The 21753-nt window shown below is 42.7% G+C and overlaps 1 protein-coding gene across 4 annotated transcripts in view; it reads right to left on the bottom strand.

Annotated features, from left to right (window-relative positions):
• The window catches only part of strbp (spermatid perinuclear RNA binding protein), a 97494-nt gene extending 88744 nt beyond the window's left edge, over positions 1 to 8750 (bottom strand). For 2 of the 4 annotated variants that reach the window (XM_050052850.1, XM_050052849.1), the window contains exon 1: positions 7144 to 7352. The gene's annotated coding sequence lies outside the window, so the exon portion shown is untranslated. Of the gene's footprint in view, positions 1 to 7143; positions 7353 to 8657 lie in introns of those variants that run through there. The other 2 variants (XM_050052851.1, XM_050052852.1) reach the window with 2 other exon arrangements.
• Between the last annotated feature and the right edge of the window lie 13003 nt (positions 8751 to 21753).

Raw genomic sequence — 21753 nt, 5'->3', positions numbered from 1 at the left:
CTCTAGGAACGCAGAGCGAAGTCAGGGCACATACGGAGCAGTAGAATGTCAGGAAGTGAAAGTGTAACTTAACGGTTCATTGCGCTCGGTTTAAAAGTTTACTGTCACTCACAAACAGCTGCCTCTCTCATCCTTCCTTCCTTAACCTAACCGACAGGGGCTCTCATTCATAAGACATACGAACCACTGAATGAGGATACAATGCACACTGTGCCTTTCACTTTGTATAAACCAATACAAATACAAATTACTATAATTATTCATGTTGTTTACTACAGTGTAACAAATTACGAGCATACAAATGCATCATATAATAATAAAATATGATGCTACTCTTTATAAACTTCCCAGTACAACCACAGCCGTCAACCGCTTATTGGAGGAAATGGAGGTGACTGCCCTGCTCTACGGCACCTTGACAGTGGTTTGGTTCAACCAAATTTGTAAAACAATACTGGGATTCAAGCTGGCAACCTTCCAGTAACAGTCCAAACATGGCCCGCTTGGTTTGAATAAATAGCCCGATCTTCCGGGAAGTCTGCATGAGGGCAAGCTATGGTTTCCCTGATCTAAGCTCTTTTTGAGGCAGTAAGCAGAGCTGGGACATTAGAGGAGGGGGATAGGGGAAGGTTGTGTGTGTGCGTGTGCAGAAAGCGCGAGAGAGGGAGCTCAGAGTTCGGCTGGGGTCTGTGCAAATGGGTTATCAACATGTGAACATTATATGCGTTATATGTTGCTGTCAGTAAGTGTGCGTGAGAGTGAGCGCATACACGGCAGAGCAGAGAGGTTACACTCGCAGTCGCTGAGTGATAGAGCAGATGGCCCTCCCATACCAAACTGTCAAAATGAAGACACTCCATTCACCCAATCCATCACTCTGACAGATGTATGCATACATGCGTGCTGTGATTTTGCCAACACCATAGAAATGTAATATTCTGATTATTTTACAATAATATAAAACAACTGGGAGCGACGGAGGAAGCAGCTTTCATGTCACACCACTGGCAAAAGAGTAGTATTTAAATCCCAATCCATACATCGTGACTGCACCATTTAACCCCACACGTCAAAGTCCATTTAAATACATATTCAGCAATTTCTTTGAGCCTTTTTGATCTATCTATCAGCTCATGTAAGCTAAATTCAGGTGGCTGGGTAAGTCAACCTATGAACCATATACACCCTTAATCAACTTCATCTACCATAGGTATTCACAGTAACCAGGTTATGGGTAAGTGTGCAACTATAACTGGATTTAACTCGTGCCCCATTTCCACATCCTCCACTCACTGCTTGACTCTATGTTTCTGTTTAGTTTGCTTGTTTATCCCGCATAAGATGCAGTACAAAGCGGTGACAGAAAGAATTAGACACAGGAGAGCAAAGAGCATCAGCCTCCACCATTAAACTACTAACATCCCTTTACAATCAAGCCATCAAAGTCCTGGACAAACAACCACTAAGATATCATCACTGCAGTATCCTAAATAAGTATACTCTCCTCAGTTATGACAATTTCATTAATTACTCCGACCCCCCACTTACTTCTAAATGTCTCCACCATTCAGCTAGATGACACATAATTAGTGCAGGAATAACTGTTGTGGAACTGCGCTCTAACAAACCCACCGATGCAAGAAGAAAGGCACATTCTTAACTCTCCTCGCCCACATGTCCATCACGACAACCTCCCTCCTGGTAAATCCATCATCACATCAGCGAGTGAAATGGAATATGCAGAGAGTGGACTTCTGAAAGCTTCCCTCCATATATACGTCCTTCACCCATTGACACTACTGTGCATTTATCAACTAGTCGAGTGACATGTGGTTCGGATTTTGTCAAAATACTACAAGAAAAATGTTGGTCGTAAAAACTTCAATCAATCAAATGAGCATGTTCACACTCATTCCTCAAATTTAAAGTACCAAACACTAATCTTAGACCATGAGGTGACAAGATGATACGATACGGTAACTAGTGCAAAATCGGTCTAGTATGACAGTCTGAGCTCATCTGCAAGTCCAGCAAGCAGTCATGCCTTCTAAATATAAAAGTGGAAAAGAGAGAAACGAACAGGAGGAAAAAGTAGCAAAGCTCCCTAAATCAGATTACATTGGCGTCTTTATGAACAGTTGCCAGTGGTGTGTGTGTGTGCACCTGAAACTAGTAAGTAGCGTCCGCTAGGGTCCGTCAAAATAGTGTGCACTGGGGCCTGTGGTGACTACCTTATATGTGTGCACACACATGATGGAGGAGTGAATGGATTTCTCTTCAGGGTCATCATGATAAAATATGTCTTTGAGCTTCATCTCACTTTGTAGAACAGTGATTCTGTGTAAATGCACATTAAGTGCTTTACAATGCCATCTGGAGCATTTTACCCTGCGATAAAACAAATGTCAATGTTTGATTTTCAATTCTTTGTGCAAAGCTAAGATGATGAACACACTCTGCTGCCTCACTAATTAGTGAAATATTTATAGTTACGACGCTTTCACATGCTTATTTTATATTTTTCTTTAACTCTAAGAAAAAAAGTGTCATATATTGAACGCCTGTGTATCAACTCTGCTTCTACTTAATTACACAAATGACCTTTTATGTTAAGCCAAATTAGTGTTGAGGTTTTTAATGAATGTGTGCATCAGATACATTAATTGTTCAAGTGTTAAAAAATTACATGACCAAGCACAAAAAGGAAATTGAAACGATGAGAAGTTGCACTACATTAGGGTTCTAACTTCTTAACAAGGGTTTACTTCTTATTTCAAAGTTTCACAAGCCTAATGGGAAATTAATTCATCATATGCAGTACACTTCGCGACAACGCTGCTATTGTATATGGACAAAAAAAACGAGAATGCAAATAAAACAAGCCATTCCTCAGAGGGACCTCACTATTATAACAAGTTCTCTAATACATCTTATGGTGAAGGCTGCCTTTGTTTCATTGTGAAGCAGCCACACAAAGCCAAAGTTCAAGTTAGCAGTGACTCCAGAAACCAGACCCTGAACAGTTCATTTCAGGTTCCGTGTTTGTGTGTGGTGGTGCGAGCTGTAGTGCAGGAAACCTTACATGGCATTCTCTCACACTCTCTGCCCCTGTCTGTCTGTCTGACGGTCCCTCTTTGTTTCTCTTTCTCTGTCTGTCCGTCTCACCCTCTCTCTCTCATCTCTTGTCTCTGTCACTCTGAGCTATTCCTGGATCCCACACTGAGGTGAAAGGAAACAGGAACGGCTGCAGTGGATGTTGGTAGGAGCATTATTTCTCTCCAAAGAGCCACTCTTCCTCTTAAAACACACACACACACACACACACACACACACACACACACACACACACACACACACACACACACACAGTCAATATTCCTGTGTTAATAGCTTTGTTCCCCAGCCAGTTGAGAAGATGTTTTCTCAAACATGCTTGTCTGACGAAAGCCATTCTTGTTCCTGCAGATGGAATGTGTGTGTGTGTTTGCATGTGTGTATTTGCATGCGTGCCTTGCAAACAACAGCTGAAAATGAGTTATGGTCAGTTGGATGGATCTGAGTCAGCAGGGTGCAGATGGGTCCTTTATATTGCCATGTGGAGGAATATTCAAAACAGTAGCACACCCTGCTATCTACCCTTTGTTCAGTCTCCCTTGCACCACAGCACCACTGGGACTCTCCCCAACTCCCTGTTGTGCTTACTGGAACCTTGGCAGCCAGCTGCCATATCGGCCAATTAGGAAAGCTTTTACTAAAGCTCCAGCCAATTGGATTAGTGCTACATTTCCTTGCCAGATGAGACTCTAAATGTGCTGCTGTATGCTAGAATCTGAGAACTGGTGGGCAGACTCTTGTTTCGCTGATAGGCACTGGGCACCAGAATACACACACGCTGCAGAGGCAGCAGCAGGAGGAAGAGACATCTTGTGACGCTACTGAGAGTCCTCTGCTACTGAGCATGTGTTACTGAGATTCTAAACAGTTTAAACTAAGAACATAACATAAAGAAAACCAGAACCCAAGCAGGCGAGGGGCCACGATGCCGCTCCCAGACGTACATAAAACAGACGCTTACACACTGATTGGTTTGCAGAGAAAATAGCTGAACCAGGCTTTACATGCAGAGCATACATACAAGGGGACGAGCACAAGAGCACATGAGACCAAACATTTTACTTTTTAAATAAAACTGTCCCTGAGGTGTCTTACTTATTCTTTACTGTTAAATGTTCTTAGGGAGGAGTTTGTCCTTATCAGAGCTGAGTATTTAAAGGTAGAGCGTGATGTATGCTGTGCAAATTGTAAAGCCATCTGAGGTAAATTTGTGATTGGCGCTGTCTAAATAAACCTGACTGGACCTGACTTGAAAACAAATAAAATGCTGTTTGTTTACCTGGCCGAGTATCAGAACAGATCAGAACAAATTTACTTGACAAAATTGTGCTTTTCTGGTTTGTGGCTGTTATTCAACTGTCACCTCACTGTGTTTGTGTTTGTCTTTGCCATGCGTGCTCAGTGCACCTACGTGTTACCAATTTCCTGTGTCCTTAAAGGAACAGTTCACCCACAAATGATCACTTGAATATCAATCACTCACCCTGTATTAAATTGAATTTGTGGGATAAAAAAAGTCCACAGTGAATGAAGAATCCAAAAAGGAGGACCGCCTTTATCAGCAGCTAAACTACACCTAAACATCCATTTACAAACTCTCATACACATCATGGAGTACAATATCATTTATCCAGTTGTATGCTTAACATGCTACTTCCCACACACATGCATTTTCACTAAGACCTTACTATTTAAAACACTTCCACATAAAAGGTCTCATGCATGGATGAGTTGCATCCCTGAGCAAGCCCATGCATTTAAGCTCTGCTCAGTGGAATACACGAGCAGATTTCAACCGCACATGCTTGCCCAGGCACGCTATTCGCATGTGGAAGTGTATTAAAAATTAAGATTTTAGCAATAACAGATGAATAACACTTGGATTAAATGGCACAAGTTGCTTAAGAGTTTGTAAATGGATGTTTTGATACAATTCTGTTGCCCCCATTTACTCCAGTTCTTGTGGAGGCATGCGAGAAAAACAAAGTTTAGCGGACAGTTCAGCGTAACACAGGGTTAGTATTTAATATACAAACAGGCATTTTGTGGGTGAAGTATTCCTTTAATCTGAGAATCTGAGTTCCATTAGTGGAAATTAAATCAATTTCTACATCCATTGAAGCAATTCAAATCCATTGAACTTCAATCACCGTTTGATACCAGGATCAAACAGCAAAAGCTAAATATAGATTGGTACAAAGCCCTATTTTATATGGAAAACACCTTATAAAATCTGATTGAATGTGCTTTTTAACTCAGGAATAGAACCTGGAGGGAAAATATCAACCGGTGAGTAGGAATGTCAAATAAACTAACTAAATAATGCAATAAATCAAGTCTAAAATCCTTGTCTGCCTAAAAAAAAACCAAAAAAAAACCGACAAAGACATACAAAAAGGGGATAGAGATGTTGAGCAAAATGAAGACAAAAGAGTGTACCACATTTTCCCCAAAAAAATGAGGAGAGAAATAAAAAAATTAAATACCAAAAGATTCTGGGAGAAAGAAATACTGAGAGCGACAAAGGCAGAGTGTGCATCGTGATCGTACAGCACCATCTCGCTCTCTCCCTCCTTCTCATCCTCTTATCTCGTCGATACTGATAGAGAGTTCACTGCCAAGTCAATGCTTACGAGAAAGAGGCTGTGAAAGTGCTGGTGGGGGCCTGGAGCGTACACACTCAACCACACAGGTACACACACACACACACACACTTTCTCTACCTGCCCTATTCCTGGTACTCTGCTCACTTTGGAAGGCTGCCGCTGGATACATAAATACACACAAGGAAAGGAGCAAGACTGCAAAATCACTGACAATCTCACAAACACACACATAATAATCCATCTCTCTCTCTTTCATAAAGCCCACTGTCAAAGCACAAGAGCAGCATTATATGTCCGTAAGGTGTTGAAACAATGATACCCCACATTTCACTCCAAGCAGGGCAGGTGTGGCTCCTGCAGATGAAACAGGGTGGAGCAGGGTGGAGCGGACCAAAATAACCCCAAAGGCAACAGGCCATTAGTCAAGCCTGGAGACCACCAGGCACAAATAGCTGATAAACGACTGAAACCAGCACAGACCAGTGAGAAGCACTGGACCACAGCAGAAACCAAATACAGCTCAATTACTCAGTGAGTGAATACAATGTTTGGAAAGTTTAACACGACACTGTACACGCAGGCGTGAAGACCTTTGTACACTGACAAGCTGCTCTGCCTGTTGTTGTCTCTCTAAGACAGAAAAACAAGGTGTTAGTTTATGATTATATGGCTACTTAACAGGTTCAGGTACGCCAACGAGCTGGTTCAGCAAGAACAGAGATCAGCATTTCTTTCTTTCACTGTCACTCACCTCAACCCGCGCACGCACACACACACACACACACACACACACACACACAACAGAGAAGGTAAACTGTTTGAGGAAATAACCTCGATGATGAAACCTGGTGCTACAATAACTTACTTTTGGTTCCCTAAAAGCAGTGCCTCGTGCAGGTTAAAAAGGGGAAATGAGAGAAGTACTGAAACAACCAAAAGACCAGCCGATTGAATAAACAAGTGTCACCTTAACCTCCAATAACCAAGTGTTAGAGAAATGTTTAGGTTAAACAGACCTCAGTGGGTTTACATACGGTCGATATCCCGCAGCACAGTGCGGAAGTGGGTTATCAGACACCTGCTATAAGAGATGAGCCGCAGTCAGGTCTCCTCATCTCAGTTTGTTCTTCACAACATACCGTAATTCACCTGAACGCATCTTCCGCAAATACAATGTGAAGAAAGTTTATCACGTGTAAAGTTCCTCTTTTTGTTCTGGCCACGGAAAAGAGCGAACGCAAACATGGTTAAAAAGATAAAGAAACAACAACAAATAAAAAAGAAGTATGTCCTAACGTCTAAGCGCGCGCGAGAGATAAAACAAACTGGCGAAACTCGAGCCGGTAGCATTTTCTCTCGCGCGCTGAACATGTATGTCAAACAGGAAAAAACAACCCCAGAAATAAAATATAAACCAACTTACAGTGAAAGCAATAAGCCGCTGAGAGTCCGTCACCGCTAACCCAAACATAGAAATCCAAAAGAAGCGAAAATCCGAGCTCAATCCGACAAGTGAGCGCGAGCCGACCTGAGCTGTCACCGTCCAGCCGCAACGAGGAGAAGTCACAGACTACTTGTGCTTTAACAACCGGGGAGGCGAGCGCGAGCGCAGAGCCGCCTGCTGGTTTCTCCTCTCTCGCACGAGACAAGAGAAAAGAGGGCGAGATCCCTAGAGATGAATGGTGGCGGCGGTGCGCATGCGCGGACGAGGTCGATTCATTCCGGTGGAGCAGGAGCAGGAGCTGCGAAACGGCAGAACACATAGCAGGGGCAAAATGCGCCGCATTTATTTATTTGTTTGTTTGTTGATGATTTATTTATGTTTCTGAGGAAGCAGTTGAGACAAACAGAGGAGTAAACAAACGCAGAGCTGCAGAAAACACTACAAATGCTGCTATTAACACAGTGCATTTAATTTAATTAATTTACGAGGAGCTACAACTATTGATTATTTCACCATCAATTAGCGTGTCAATATTTCAGGTTTATCTATGGAGGCTGTAACATGTCAGAAGATGCTGACAAATGTTCATGACAAGTTCCCTAGGTGCTTATTTTGTTAGTTTACCACTCCAAAAGTCAAGGATTTTCTTTTAACAGTTATATAAATCAAAGAAAATCCGCACATTCTCACAATTAAGATGCTGATACGTGAGTTTATAACCTAAATGCTTGATTCAATAATTCTCTGTTAGGAGGCTAATTGATTTTTCGCTTATAGGCTACTGTCTTTACCAAAACAATAAAAAGCCTTTTTATGGCAGCTTAAACTGGACAAAATTAAAAATGCAGCAGGCTTTTATACAAATGCAGAGCATTCATGATTAGAAAGAGCATATGAATACACAGTTTTTGACTCCCTCTCCATCCAACAGAAGCATTACTCTCTCCCAGACAGTCTTATAAATAATTCAGCAATAAAAGCTTGCCTCTGCTTGCCTGGTTGCATGCAGCACCCAAAAGAAGCCCCTCACACTCCCCCCCGTGCACGGCGTCAATCTATGCGGGCGTTACCAATTAAAAAAAAAACAAAATCTCGGAGCAAAATAAAGTTCAATCAACATTCTTGTTTCGCAAATGGCTGTGGCCGGTCAGCCAGATCAGGCAGGGATTACAAGGCTTCTGTCAACTATCAATAGCCTCGTGTTCCTGCAAGAGACAAGAGGGAGAGAGGAAGAGGAGGTGGGGGTGGGAGGAGCGGGATGGCTGAGTTTCAATGCGCAGACGGTGCAGAGCCAAGCAGCCGATGATGCTGTTTGTCCTGTCCGCGGACCGGAGGAGAGCAGAGAAATCAACCCGCAAGCGACGACAAATGTAATCCAACACATCCCTGTCCCGGAGCCCCGCATCTGAAACACCCCCCACAGATCAGCTGTGAGGACATGACGGCACAAGAAGTGTAGCCTACAGCCAGGAGAATAAACATAAGCCATTTACCTGCTCACCGTTCCCGTTCAGCCCGCCGTTATTACTTCCCACTCTCTGTGGCTTTCAGCGCTGCCGCTCACTCCGAGCTGCTCGCCGCCGAACGGGAATTTAGACAACGGGATTTGTTCACGTGGTCACGCTCGGTGCTCCTAATTGGCGGAGCGGCTCGAGCCCGCTGCTCGCTCGCACCTGTACGGTGAACGGTACAACGGTGCAGGAGGGGGGGGGGGGGGGGGGGGGGGTGGGGGGGGAGACAGAAAACAAAGAAAACAGATTGGTGCAGAATTTATCCTTGCATAATATGGAGCGCTTCCCGGTGTGTGTGTGTGTGTGTGTGTGTGTGTGTGTGTGTGTGTGTGTGTGTGTGTGAATGTGTGTCAGAGAGAAGAAACTAGGAGCTTTTACATTATTTTTGTAAACCAAAACAGAGGTTGAGTATACCTTCCTGAGACTCTAAACTTTTGTTTAGTATGCATTTTTTTTTCTGTAGCCTACAGTGGTCGTTAATCAAATTTTTGTTGCTCTGTGTCTCTCTGAGGTAATTGAGTGTCTTTTTTTGGTTGTTTCAGGTCTCTTTGTAGTCATTTTGTGTCTCTTTGTGATTGTTCTGCCCCTTTTTGTAGCTATTTTGTGTCTCTGTGCAGTGTCCTTGCATCTTTTCATGGTCATTTAGGGCCCCTTCTTGGTTGGTTCTTGTTCATTTGAGTGACATTTTGAGGGAGAAGGCCAGGGGGTGGCCTGGGACTTTGCCCAGTAGGCCCATTCAGTAATCCACCCATTGTATTCAGCTGTAATTATTACAGCTTTTTAAGTCTAACTGTAAGTTTTTCCACTTTGCTTATTCATTTCCAATACAATAACACATTTTTATCAACAACTTAACAACAACAAACTTTTGTTTGGTATGCATGTTTAATTTCTTTTAGCTATTTGGGATCAGTAGGAGCTGATAAGTATAAAAAACTAAATATTATCAATGATAATAAAGTCCTAATGTCCTCAGATGAGAGAACAATAAAGTCCCAGTGTCCTCAAACAAGTACTTCCTAATTAACAGTGACTTAGCTTGTTACTGCCGCTACTGACCTGATTACAATTACATTTATTTTGTCATTTAATTGCAAGTAACTGGTCATTTCCCAACACTACAGTAAGTAAAATCAGATAAACCTACTGTTTGTAGAGAACTAACCAGCTGTTCTTGTAAACCTTTACTGTTTGGAGAAAAACTACAGAGTGATCATGAGGAGCATTTATTAAGAATGAAAAGACATTGTCAAAATACAAACAAGGTGTCATGGCATACATTTTACACCTCTGAGTCTGGAAGGTTAAATGTCATAGTTTCACATAAAATAATAGATTGTTTTTAACAGTTTTGTATAGCCACCTTTTGTGTTAGTCTCAGATGAAATGCATTTTTGAAATAATTCTGTACTTCATTACGCTCTGCTAAAAGTCCTGGCATGCATTACCTATGTTTTTAAATATGGTTCAATCTCTGAGTAACCTTGGGTGTAGTATTCGGGTATTCAAAGACATTTACACTATAAACTGATGCAGAACAGGCAAAAAATTCATGCATAAAAATTCACCAGAATGCAGGAAATTAAGTGTTTAATGCTCAAAATTTTCTGGCAGAGGATCCCAAATCCAAATGTTTCATGTGTGTCCCTTCCAATTTTGAAATGAAACCAAAGCCCTTGTGAGTAACACACTCGCCTCTTGTTAAAGACATCTTAATCTCAATGAGACTCTGAATTGCTAAAGCTTAACCAGCACACTAACAACTGTGGCAAATTAAAAATTAAGATCTAAAAATCATTCACACTCGGCTCTGTGGATACTCTACTTTGGGCTTGAGCGCGTCTGTTACTGCACATCATGGTAACAGCAATGACTGATTCATGGATGCAGCCAGTCTTTATTGTAACATTAACAACATTAGTAACATCTGTCACACATCTGTCATTTGCATGACAGAAGGGTTATCATGGCTCTATTTTGAGTGACATACAAACAGACATATTCCCATTTACAAACCAATAAGCCTTATAACACAGACACATATACATGACCGAGCATCTGACATAAATCACACGATACTAACACAGCCACAGACAATCCACGTACCTGAGCTGCCCCAATACTGCACTGTTTTCTGCTCACACTTGTATTCAGCATGGGCAGATTATGAGACAGTGGGCTCTTGGGCACAGATATGCAAAATGTCCACCTCTCCTACATAGTTGCTTCTATGTAGGAGAGGTGGCCATTTTGCATATCTGTGCCCAGACAGACAGACTTTGTGTTGGTTTTGCCTGTCTCTGTTGTTTTGCATTGCTTTGAGCCCTTTTCCAATAACACGAGTGTATACACAGATTTTAAAACATGGGTAAACTTGCTAAAAATAGGCTATAGATTCCTTTCCCATTGCCAGTAGACCATGGCCATGACCACCATACACGGCTTTGTAGTATGCCTTTCTGTTCAGGTTTTTTCCTGTTTTTGTGTGTGTGTGTGTGTGTGTGTGTGTGTGTGTGTGTGTCACGTCCAACGTCACGGACAAGCTGGAAAACAGGTTGGTCAACAGTAGAAAACAGCGTGGAGGCTTGTGAAACTCTGCGGTGGATACTTCTCTTTTATATCTTTTCCTTATTTAGTCTCTCTTTCAAACTTTCATTCATTCATTCATTCATTTTACGTAAGCCTTTCCCAGCTGACATTGATGGCGAGTCGAGGTACACCCTGGACAGGTTGCCAGACTGTCACAGGGCTGACACATAAGCCCCTTTTACACTGCCAGATTTTCGGTGAATGTTGGGCAGTTTTGCTGGCAAGCTGTGAGCGTTTAGACACACAGAGTCAGATTGGCGAGTTGATCCAAGGTGCTCAATTTTCCGCCTCTTAGGGTATTTTTATTTATATTTATTTATCATTTATTATTTATATTAGCGGAACCTTTTTGGTTTAAACAGAACGAGGCGGCCTTCCACCCTTGGAGGGGCTCTTGAAGACTTGTGGGAGGAGCTATTGATGACGCCACAAGTGCGACCCACTGGCAGTGGATAAACAGGAAACAGCTGATAGCAGGACTAAGCAAGCAGCTAATAGCAAGAGGGAAACACAAACCTGACAGACACTGTAAAAATGAGCAACTGGGGAGACAAAGTATTGCGCGCCCTCCTTGCCCTCGCAAATGAAGAGGCCATTAACAGTCAGATGACGGGGACGGTAAAGAACGGGCCAATTCACAAGAGAATCGCCGAAGGCCGCGGCTTCCCTCCCACGCCACTGTTTACATCACATGCTGAGCTACACGTTTTGTTACTTGCTCACGCCCCCCAATGCTCCGTAAAAGGCATTCATTCATTTTCCGTAAGCCTATGCCAGCTGACATTGGGCGAGAGCCGGGGTGCACCCTGGGCTGACACATAGAGACAGACAACCATTCACACCTACGGCCAATTTAGAGTCACCAATTAACCTGCATGTCTTTGGACTGTGGGAGGAAGCCGTAGTGCCCAGAGAAAACCCCTGCTGACATGGGAGAAACATGCAAACTCCACACAGAAGGGCTCCCCCACCTTGGGCCCAAACCTCCCACCCTGGGTTCGAACCAGGAGCCCTCTTGCTGTGAGGCGACACTGCTAACCACTGCACCACCAAAACCTGATGTGTACTAATTTGGAAGGATTTTTGAGCCCTGCTTTGGCAGAAATGGATGGTATTTTGTGGTTGTGTGTCATTACATCTTGCTAGTTAAGGGGCTAAAATTAGCACCCAGGTGTTTTGTTTCCATCGGTGCTGATAAGAGCCAAAGCCGATAAATACCCATGACTACTGCAGAGTCATTCGACCAGGGTGTGAATTCCGATGTTAACCGTTTCCATTACATTAAAAAGCCAGATGTCAGTGGGTTTTCTGTACAGTGGTTGTTTAGCATCTTTTTACTGTTCTGTGTCTCTTTGAGGTAACCGAGTTTCTTTTTTTGGTTGTTTCACATCTCTTTATAGTAATTTTGTGTCTCTTTGTGGCTGTTTTGCCTCTTTTTGTAGTTATTTTGTGTCTCTGTGCAGTTTCTTTGCATCTTTACATGGTCATTTTGGGCCTTCCTGTTGGTTCTTGTTCATTTGAGTGACATTTTGAGGGGTGAGGCCAGGGGCGGCCTGGGACTTTGCCCAGTAGGCCCATTCAGTAATCCATCCATTGCATTCAACTGTAGTCATGGCAACTTTTTAAGTCTTACTGTAAGTTTTTCCACTGTGCTTGTTCATTTTATTTTCTTGTATGTCAAAATCTCATTATTTACTGTAACACTTATGTATCATATCAGCTCTCCCCTAAAGCTGCAAGCAGTCATATCATATGCCATCAGCGTCCTGGATTGAGTCATTTTTGCCTCCTCTACTTAGCCCATGGTCTGCCTATCGCTCACACATGCACACACAAATACACAAACGCATATTTACAATGAGGTTTTAAGGTCGACAGTTGTAAACGAGGCAGTGGTAAATCTCAGAATATAGCCCATACCCCATTCCCACTTTAACACATGCACACAAGCGTACCATACACACGCAGTTATTCATCTACCTACTGGGGCCACGGCATAGTAGCAGTCAATGGTGTGGGAGTATTTTTAGATTTCATGTGGGTTGCAGATGCTGCTCTACTCAACCAGGTCACAGCAAATAGAACAGTGTTTTCACTGTAGCATCCAATGCCTTCGACTCCCTCTCGGTTCCCCCATAAATGTTTGCCTTCCCGCATTTAATGTCGATTTTTAGAAAAAGACATTTGAGAGGAGAGATTGTGATTATTGAGCCGCTACCTGCGCTGAAGCTCTGCTATCTGAATGTGGTGCTCTTAGTGTAATGAGTTAAGCATAAATCTGTTTAATATGTAGTATCTTCTCTTCTCTTCTCTTCTCTTCTCTTCTCTTCTCTTCTCTTCTCTTCTCTTCTCTTCTCTTCTCTCCTCTGTACTCAGATTTCAGCCTTCTTCATTGGTCCTGGCAGATTAGTCCAAGGCACTCAACTGGCCTCCAGGCTGTTGGCAGTGATATGGCTCTATGTTTTCCCCCTTCTCGGTTTTGGCCCAAATTAAAAGCATGTTGAGTTTTTAGGGCAACATAGGGCATTTATAATTAACTATGAGAAATCTGACACAGTTGCAGCACCAACTGTCAAACATATACAGTGAATCATCTTGTCATCTTATAAATATATGTACTGTATGTATAACCACAGTGTGAGCCCGAATGCAACTCCTGTTTCTAGACTGGAGGGGTTCCCTTGGTTTTTGGAGTCAGGGGGTGGAGAGTTATTATCTAGTAGAACAAAAGCTGAAGAGCAGAGAACAGAGCAATCTCCCCCTCCTCCTGTTTCCTTCTATCCCTTCCTTCATCCGCCCCCATCGTCTCTCCATCCCCCTCTCCACACACCAACACAAACGCCTGCCATCTGACACCCCTCTAAGGAGTTCTTTTTCAGAGTTGTCTTCTAAAAACACACGGCACACACACACATAAACACTGATTGGTGGTTGTGAGGAAGAGCTCCTATGTTCTCAATCCAAGGCAGAGAAACAGGCCAAATGGCATAGAGAGAAACAGACGGAAGGACAGACAGACAGACAGACAGACACCCTTTCTGCGCGTTAATCAGGCCTACGTGCACATCAAGAAAGAGGCAGGAGCAGAAGGATCGAGAGGGACTTTCCGTTGGTGGACGGTATGTCGCAGCGTGTGCGTAACAACCGTTGGTCAGTTGGTGTGATGCCACCTGGCTGTCTGACCACAAGCAGCACATAGGGAGTTGTGTGTGCATGTGTGTGTTTGAGGAGTATCGCTGGGCCGGACAGAACTTCGACGGGCAGCAGATGGCGGTGCCAGCGTGGCATGGGCATAAGAGCAAGGCGGACTCACACACATGGATGCACACAGGCTGCCCTGCCTGTGGTCAGACAGCCAGCGTTGCCAGGAAGAATTTTCAATAAATACTAATCTGACTTTCACACTGATCCACCCTTTGTACTTTTTATCAACCGTGCAAGGATTTATCCATCTCTGTTTCTTTCTCATTGCTTATTAGCACTCACGATTATGCAGGACACGGTTCTAATTTCTTTTGTAATTAAAAGTTTCCTCACTATATTCTGGAGGAGATGACATGTCAGTGTCAACAAAGGAATAATCAATCTGTTTAAGTATCTATAAATGAATGGCATTCAGCACAGTACAATACTGGTGTCAAACAGGTGAGGTGGAGTCTTTGTCAGCGTGATTTGCTCAAACATACTTTTTGAATAAGATCTTATTGTCGTATTAGAGCTTTAAATGCAGCGCTGTGGTAGACTATGGACGGGGGGGAAACATTTCCTCTGCCAACACTGCACGTTCATTACTACAGTTAATGGAAAAAGATGTTTTGGAGTTGTTTTTTGAACAACGTCCCTTCCTGACGTCCTTTTCCGTCTCATGAGAGGTGAGGACAAGAGCCGTCAAATTAGGATCACAGAATGAGCAGCTGATGACAAGACACCTCCACAATGCTGGTATTGTGCGAAGAAGATGGATTTGAGAGCATGTACTGTAGCTATGTGCTTTGGAAGAGTTGAATCATATCTGGGCTTTAGATCAATAACTCTCAGTCATAAACACACACAATGTGGTTGGTGGGTAAATAATCCTGTCGTGTGAACATCTGTTGTCAGTGACAGGTGATGGTAAGGTGAGACCGCACTGTTGCCCCCGCCCAAAACCTCACACTAATAAATAATACACACTCACACACCCACACACAGACACACAGTAATGTTGTGGGCAGCTCAAGCCTTTGGCTGTCAGACTTCATCTCTCTGTAATGGCGGTGACAGTGTGTCATACACTCTTTTGTTGGCCATAATTCTTCAAGATCTTCAGACCTGCCCACCAAAACAACACAATGTACAAAATACAGCAAAAGGTTTTCAACCCAGCAACCCAAAAGTCTCTTTTCTTAGACCTCAAATCATAATGAAATAAACACACGTGTCATTATTCAATTAAAATCATGCCATCCTTGATCGCAAGTGTCTTGAACAACATGTTCTAGCTCCAACATCTCTCCATAGCACACGCTGACCTCCATGTTCAGGGGTCCAGGTGAAAAAACAAGTGTATCCTTTTGGGACTATTGAAATATTGTACATCATCTTGGCATCCAGCAAAGCAGTAGCCTGATAAACAGACTAAATATCCATTTGATTCCAGAATTACTAAACCCATCGAAGAAATGGGTGACAAAACGAGCCCCTGAAGTCGTCAGTTGTTCTTTAGCATCGGCATGATATAGTTTAATGGTGCCCAGCAGCGTCAGGGAGAAACACAGCAGGACAAGAACTAAAGTTAATGCGGCAAAGTCCGACTGGGGCGGGCAGGAGGGGCGAGTGGCGTTCGTGTCCTGTAAGATTCTAAAGCCAAACCCTGTTGCTTTTTTCTAAACCTAACCACGTGTTTAGGGGCAACCATGTGTGTTTGTTGTTGAAGGAAAAAAACCATCAACAATGCATGTAACAGGCAGAACTTGACAGGGCGTCCCAGAACGTCAACAACCAATGCATGATGCATCCAGGGTACCTTGCACGTCATATGTCGACTTGGAAAGTCCATGACCAAACGTCAATATGTGACGAGGTCAGAGTGAGAATGTGTTGACAAATCAAAGATCTAGAACCAGGCCACATTAGTGAGCTCATTTTATTTCACTAATTACTGCCATGGCTCAGTCTGGACAAGCACTGATAATGTTGTAGTCAAGACCACCTAAAAGGGTATAGCGGGATCAAGACAAGACCAAGGCTTTGAAGGGTTGAGACCAAGATCAAGATCAAGACCAAGACCAAGGCAAGATGAGACCGAGTCAAGACACTGCATGAAACACTTATAAAACACAGAACATGTACACCATAGGCACTCCTCAGTCTGATCTGAAAGATCCACATCCCCATAAAACCACCTACAGAAAACAAAGATTTGTAGAAGATTCATAATCATGCATCTCTTTGCAAACATATTGTATACACAGTATCAATCAAAAGTTTGGACACACTTTCCCATTTACCTGAAAGAAAAAGTTAATCAAAAGGCATTGCAGAGGTGAAGTTTATATGTGGGAATTTTCCTTTGTTTTCTGCAAACAAATACAAATGCTAAGGAGCTGAAATCAATTTAACCATGTTTATTAAACATCTCTTTTTTTTTGCACAGACAATAAGTGTTTATCTCCATGGTTGTGGTCTTGACCGGTCTTGAATCGGCCTGAATCCTGTTTGTCTGAGACAGAGACAAGACTGAGTAAGAATGTGGTCGAGTCTGAAACAAGACCGAGACGTTCAAACAGACCAGGACACACAGCACCCAGTCATTTCTGGACAGGGTGATGGCAGTTGTTTGAAAATACAGACATGCGATCAGGCCTTCTCAGTGATCGTCAATGCTGTGAAACAAGGCTAGCCTTTTATAGTCTTTGCTTTCAAGTCACTCCCCTAAAAGTGAATGGAGCAGCTTTTGCTTTGACTCTATATTGAAAGCTGTCATCTTTTAATTGTATTTTTAATGTTAGTTTATTTCATTACGCCTGCTTTTTGTTTTGAATGTTTTTATTATTATCATTCATTCCTAGCTGATGTACTGTTGAGCGCTTTCCAAATTTGCTTTGGAAATCAAGTTGTGCACATGCCAACAATAACAAGGTGAAACAGCTTCACATTTTGACAACTGATGCTTCATTGCTTTTGCTCGGTTTTAAATATGCAGATCATTTTTGCTGTGAAGGGACCATGTCTTTCAGTAAGTGAAAGCAGCGCAGATTCAGTGTGGCCATTTGCAATGTACAGTACTACCTGCCTTGTATTCTTGGCCGGGGAGCCTTTAGAAGTGGAAACACACAGAAGCTTAGTGAACAGACTTTGACTAAGACAGACCGCTGGCTAGATGATGCAAAGCAGTGAAACCAGCAACTCATGCTTCAGTCAGTGTTCTATCAGTCAGGCCTGTGTGAGCTAACCTGAAGGTGTCTTAGTCTGGCTGTGCTCATATGACAGCCCATCAAATGTACAGTGACATTACACTTCAATACCAGCTTTGAGATTGAGAGAGAAAAGCAATGAGAAAGCCAGAGAGGCAGAGATACAACGAAGATAGAAACCCCATACAGGGCAGCACTGATTGCGGCATTGATCTCGACCTTGACGAATATTGGTTACTTTACATCTGTGAGGGCCATCAATCTAGGCTGCTCAACCTCCGCTCCACATGCTCAATCATTACTTGTCAACCACCTGCCTGTTCGCTCCTTCCTCATCCTACATAACATCTCAGCACTTTCATCTTCCCCCATCTTTACATCCTTCCATTCAAATCATTCATCTCCATCTCCTGAGATTCACTCCAGGCCCCTGTGCCTAGGTTTCTGCTGAAGCACTTCAAAAGCAGCAGAAACAAGGGCAGAGCCACCAGGGAGGAGAGAGACATATGGAGAGGCTCCCGTATCTAAACTGGAGGTTGTTAATGACTACATAGCCCTCGTGGTACTGCTGATATATTTCTTTGAAAGGGGACCTATAAAGCTATTTTCAGGTTCATATTGTATTTTGAGTTTCTATAAAACATGTTTGCATGCTTTAAAGATTTAGTATACAGAATTTTAGGGGGATATATTGGCTGAAATGGCATATAATATCATGAGTATGTATTTATTTATTTGGATCCCCATTAGTTACTACCTAGGTAGCAACTACTCTTCCTGGGGTCCAGAAAGTATAAGTGTATAATCACAGAAAGTATCATTGTCTTTTTTTTTTTACTTTAGAATGAGCCATTTTGACCTACATAGGGAGCGGGTCCTTTTTCACAGAGATCACCATGTTGCACCACCATGTCTCTACAGGAGGCCAAATTGGAAGCAACACATTCTCACTCCAACCTCATCACATACTGACATTTGCACATGGGCTTTCTACATCCAGATACGACATGCAAGGTACCCTGGGTGCATTGGTTGTTGACATTCTGGGACACCATGTCTCTTTCAAAATAAACGGTAAAACACTGCAAATTGATGTTTTTTTTTCCTTCAACAACAAATGCACATGGTTGGGTTTAGGCATCAAAAACATGTGGTTACGTTTAGAAAAATTCGGGTGAAAGTCTGTGTTTGTTGGACCCATCCACAACCCCTCCCACCTGCCCAAGTCGGGCTTTCGCCACCTTAACTTTCCTCCTTGTCCCGCCATGTTTCCCAGCTGTGTATCATGCCATCATTAAAGGACGCCCTTTTATGTTGGTTTCTGACGGTGCAAGTCACTGCCCAGGTGTTGGATTTCGGCGACTTCGGAGTGAGACTAGGCTCGTGGAAAAGCCAAACACTGGCAAACGGCATCGGTAAAACATTTTTTTTTAATGTGTGAAACTGCTTTATGTGATGGTTTTACCAGTTCAAATCACTGAGTCTTTTTGTTGTGAAAGGACACCTCTACAGATAATCTGACTCCAAGTATAAACCTCCTGAATGTCTGGATCTTAAGTACTGTAATCAGACAAAAAAGGTTAGCATGCATTAGTTAGTGCGGGGCTAGCTGCCCATCTCAAACTCACTAAGCAGCCTCAGAGAAATACTGACTGTAAAGTGAAACTGCTTTATTCAGAGTTTTTACTAGTTTAAACACCAAGTCCATTTGTTTTGGAGAGGTAGAGACCTCTGTGGATAATTCAGCTTCCAGTACACAGTATATTGAAGGAATACTAACCGGGTGAAGTTTCAGCTGGTTACAATCTGCAGTCCTCACCGCTATATGCTACTAAATCCCTCTAAATCTTACAGGCATATTGTCTGTACTGAACACCTGTATTCACCCTCTGTCTGAGACACTCCATTTTAGTGCCTGTCTCTTTAAGGGTCCCCTTTCAAAAAAGCCCAGTCTGCTCTGATTGGTCAGTGTGTCTGGGTCTTCTGGTGCTCCCAGTATCTCTGCATCGTCATTGCAGCCGGGGAACAACTGTATCAAAGTATAGCAACACTTTCTACTGTGAAAAATCACCAATAAAAGCTTCTGAACCAAACAACTGGACATGTTCCATCAGGAATATGATCCTAAACTGGGAAGAAAAAGCATGTAGCGACATGTAGCAGCGTAGGCTACATAATGTAAACACTTGCAGTAGTGTACCAGGAGCAGCCGACCACATAAAGAAATCCATCAGGAGCTGATGTCAGCTTGTCATCAAATTAGTGAAAAACCATTGGAAGTATTTAATGAGGTCTGAAGCCGGAACTTTTACATAAGTTTACCTCATTTTTTGAAACTTTGTCCATGTTCATTGAGAACATCTGACACTGCAGCATTATATTTATGACAAAAAAATAAGGAAAAGCATAATAGGTCTCCCTCAAGGAGCAAGTACTGGGAAAGAAATTATTGCCTGATACTGGATGTCACGATCAGAATTGTGAATATATCCCACTCATAATAACAGATGTGCCAAACAAAAATCTTGCATCTATTTTGCCTGTGCTTGCGGGTGAGAGAGACAGCAAGCGTCTGCCTAAATCCTTCCATCTGTTGAGCAATAACAGACCTCGCATTAGAACAGGCTGAATGGAGGAAATAACAGACAATATACCACATCACTGGCTTCCTAACTGTTGGGAAAGTCAGTGAATATTCTGCTTAGTGTTTCTCTCACTCAGTCTTTGCCACCACACCAAACAGGTACATGTTTAATTGTTAATGTAGTTTCACTCACTAATTAACCACAGATGTTATGATCAATATTAGAGACAACCTATGTTCAAAGCTTTTAACAAGGACTGCATCAGACGAATCAACCTATACACAAAAATCAATGTTGGTAACCCTCCTGCACACACTGTAGTTTTCTACAGTTTGAAGTTAATATTCTCCCATATGAGTTTTGTTGTTTTCAACCATGCACATTTCACACACATAAACAAACAGATAAATGATGACACATGACTTTTGTTTTATATACATCTTATTCATAGTTAATCTAGTATTGTTGGCAGTACACCTGTTTTTATTAGCAGTGCACGCATTTTGGTAACGTCTGAACAGTCACACTTTAGTTTGTCTTAAAGTGCAAACAGACAGCTTCCCCACCCCCTTGTGTTTTCAGAAGGCATTTTTGGTGGTGCCACTGTTGCAACCGAGCCTAGCAACCACCACATTTTCCACAGTTACTTCGGTTGTTCCACCATCCGGCATTTCCATTACAGTGGATAGCAACTGCAAACACTGATACTCTTTAGTAACTGGGGATAGCTACCAGTAGCTACCAGGGAAAACAAAAGCGCTATCCTCTTCCTGTTTTGGCTGTGCAGTGGTTGACACACTTCCTTTGTGCTATAAATCAGCACATTCTCACTAGGACCTCGTCACATGTTGACATGTGGACATGGATTTTTATCATCCAGATACAACGTGCAAGGTACCCTGGGTGTGTTGGTTGTTGATGTTCTCGGAAGCCGTGTCAAGTTCTGCCTGTTACATGTAATCTTTTTTCAAAACACACCTCAGTTTTCACAGGAAGTGTATCGTTTAAATTCAACAAAAGCACATAGTTGGGTTTATCAAAAAGAACAGGGTTTGGCTTTACAGTCCAACAGGAAGCATACACTGCTCTCCCAGGTGAAAGTCCAGGGTTGTTGGACTGATCCACCACCCCTTCTGCCCACCCTTTTCAGACTTTCACTGCCTTAACTTTCGTTCTTGAACCATTACGTGCCCCCTGATGCTTCCTGGCACCGTTAAACTATAACCATGACTGGTTGCGTGTCAAGCCATTGTTAAAGGACAGCTTTTTTTGTCAATGTCTGACACTGGAATACCCTGTCCAAGCACCAGATTTCGATGACTTTGGAGTGAGACTGGGTAGCATAAATCCAGCCTTCATTTTCATACCCGGTGGCAGACAGATTGGCACAGCGAAAGCAGAGCCTATAGTGAACACATCCAAACACTGATGGTGTCATTATTCTATGGCCATTAGATTGTGCAATCTACATTAACTTCATAATGCAAAAAAACATGTCCTTTGAGATAC

The sequence above is a fragment of the Epinephelus moara genome, chromosome 9 (genome assembly GCF_006386435.1).
Source record: "Epinephelus moara isolate mb chromosome 9, YSFRI_EMoa_1.0, whole genome shotgun sequence".
NCBI classification, from domain to species: Eukaryota; Metazoa; Chordata; class Actinopteri; order Perciformes; family Serranidae; genus Epinephelus; species Epinephelus moara.
Note: the sequence above shows the minus strand (reverse complement) of the source record. Positions and strands in the feature narration are given on the sequence as shown.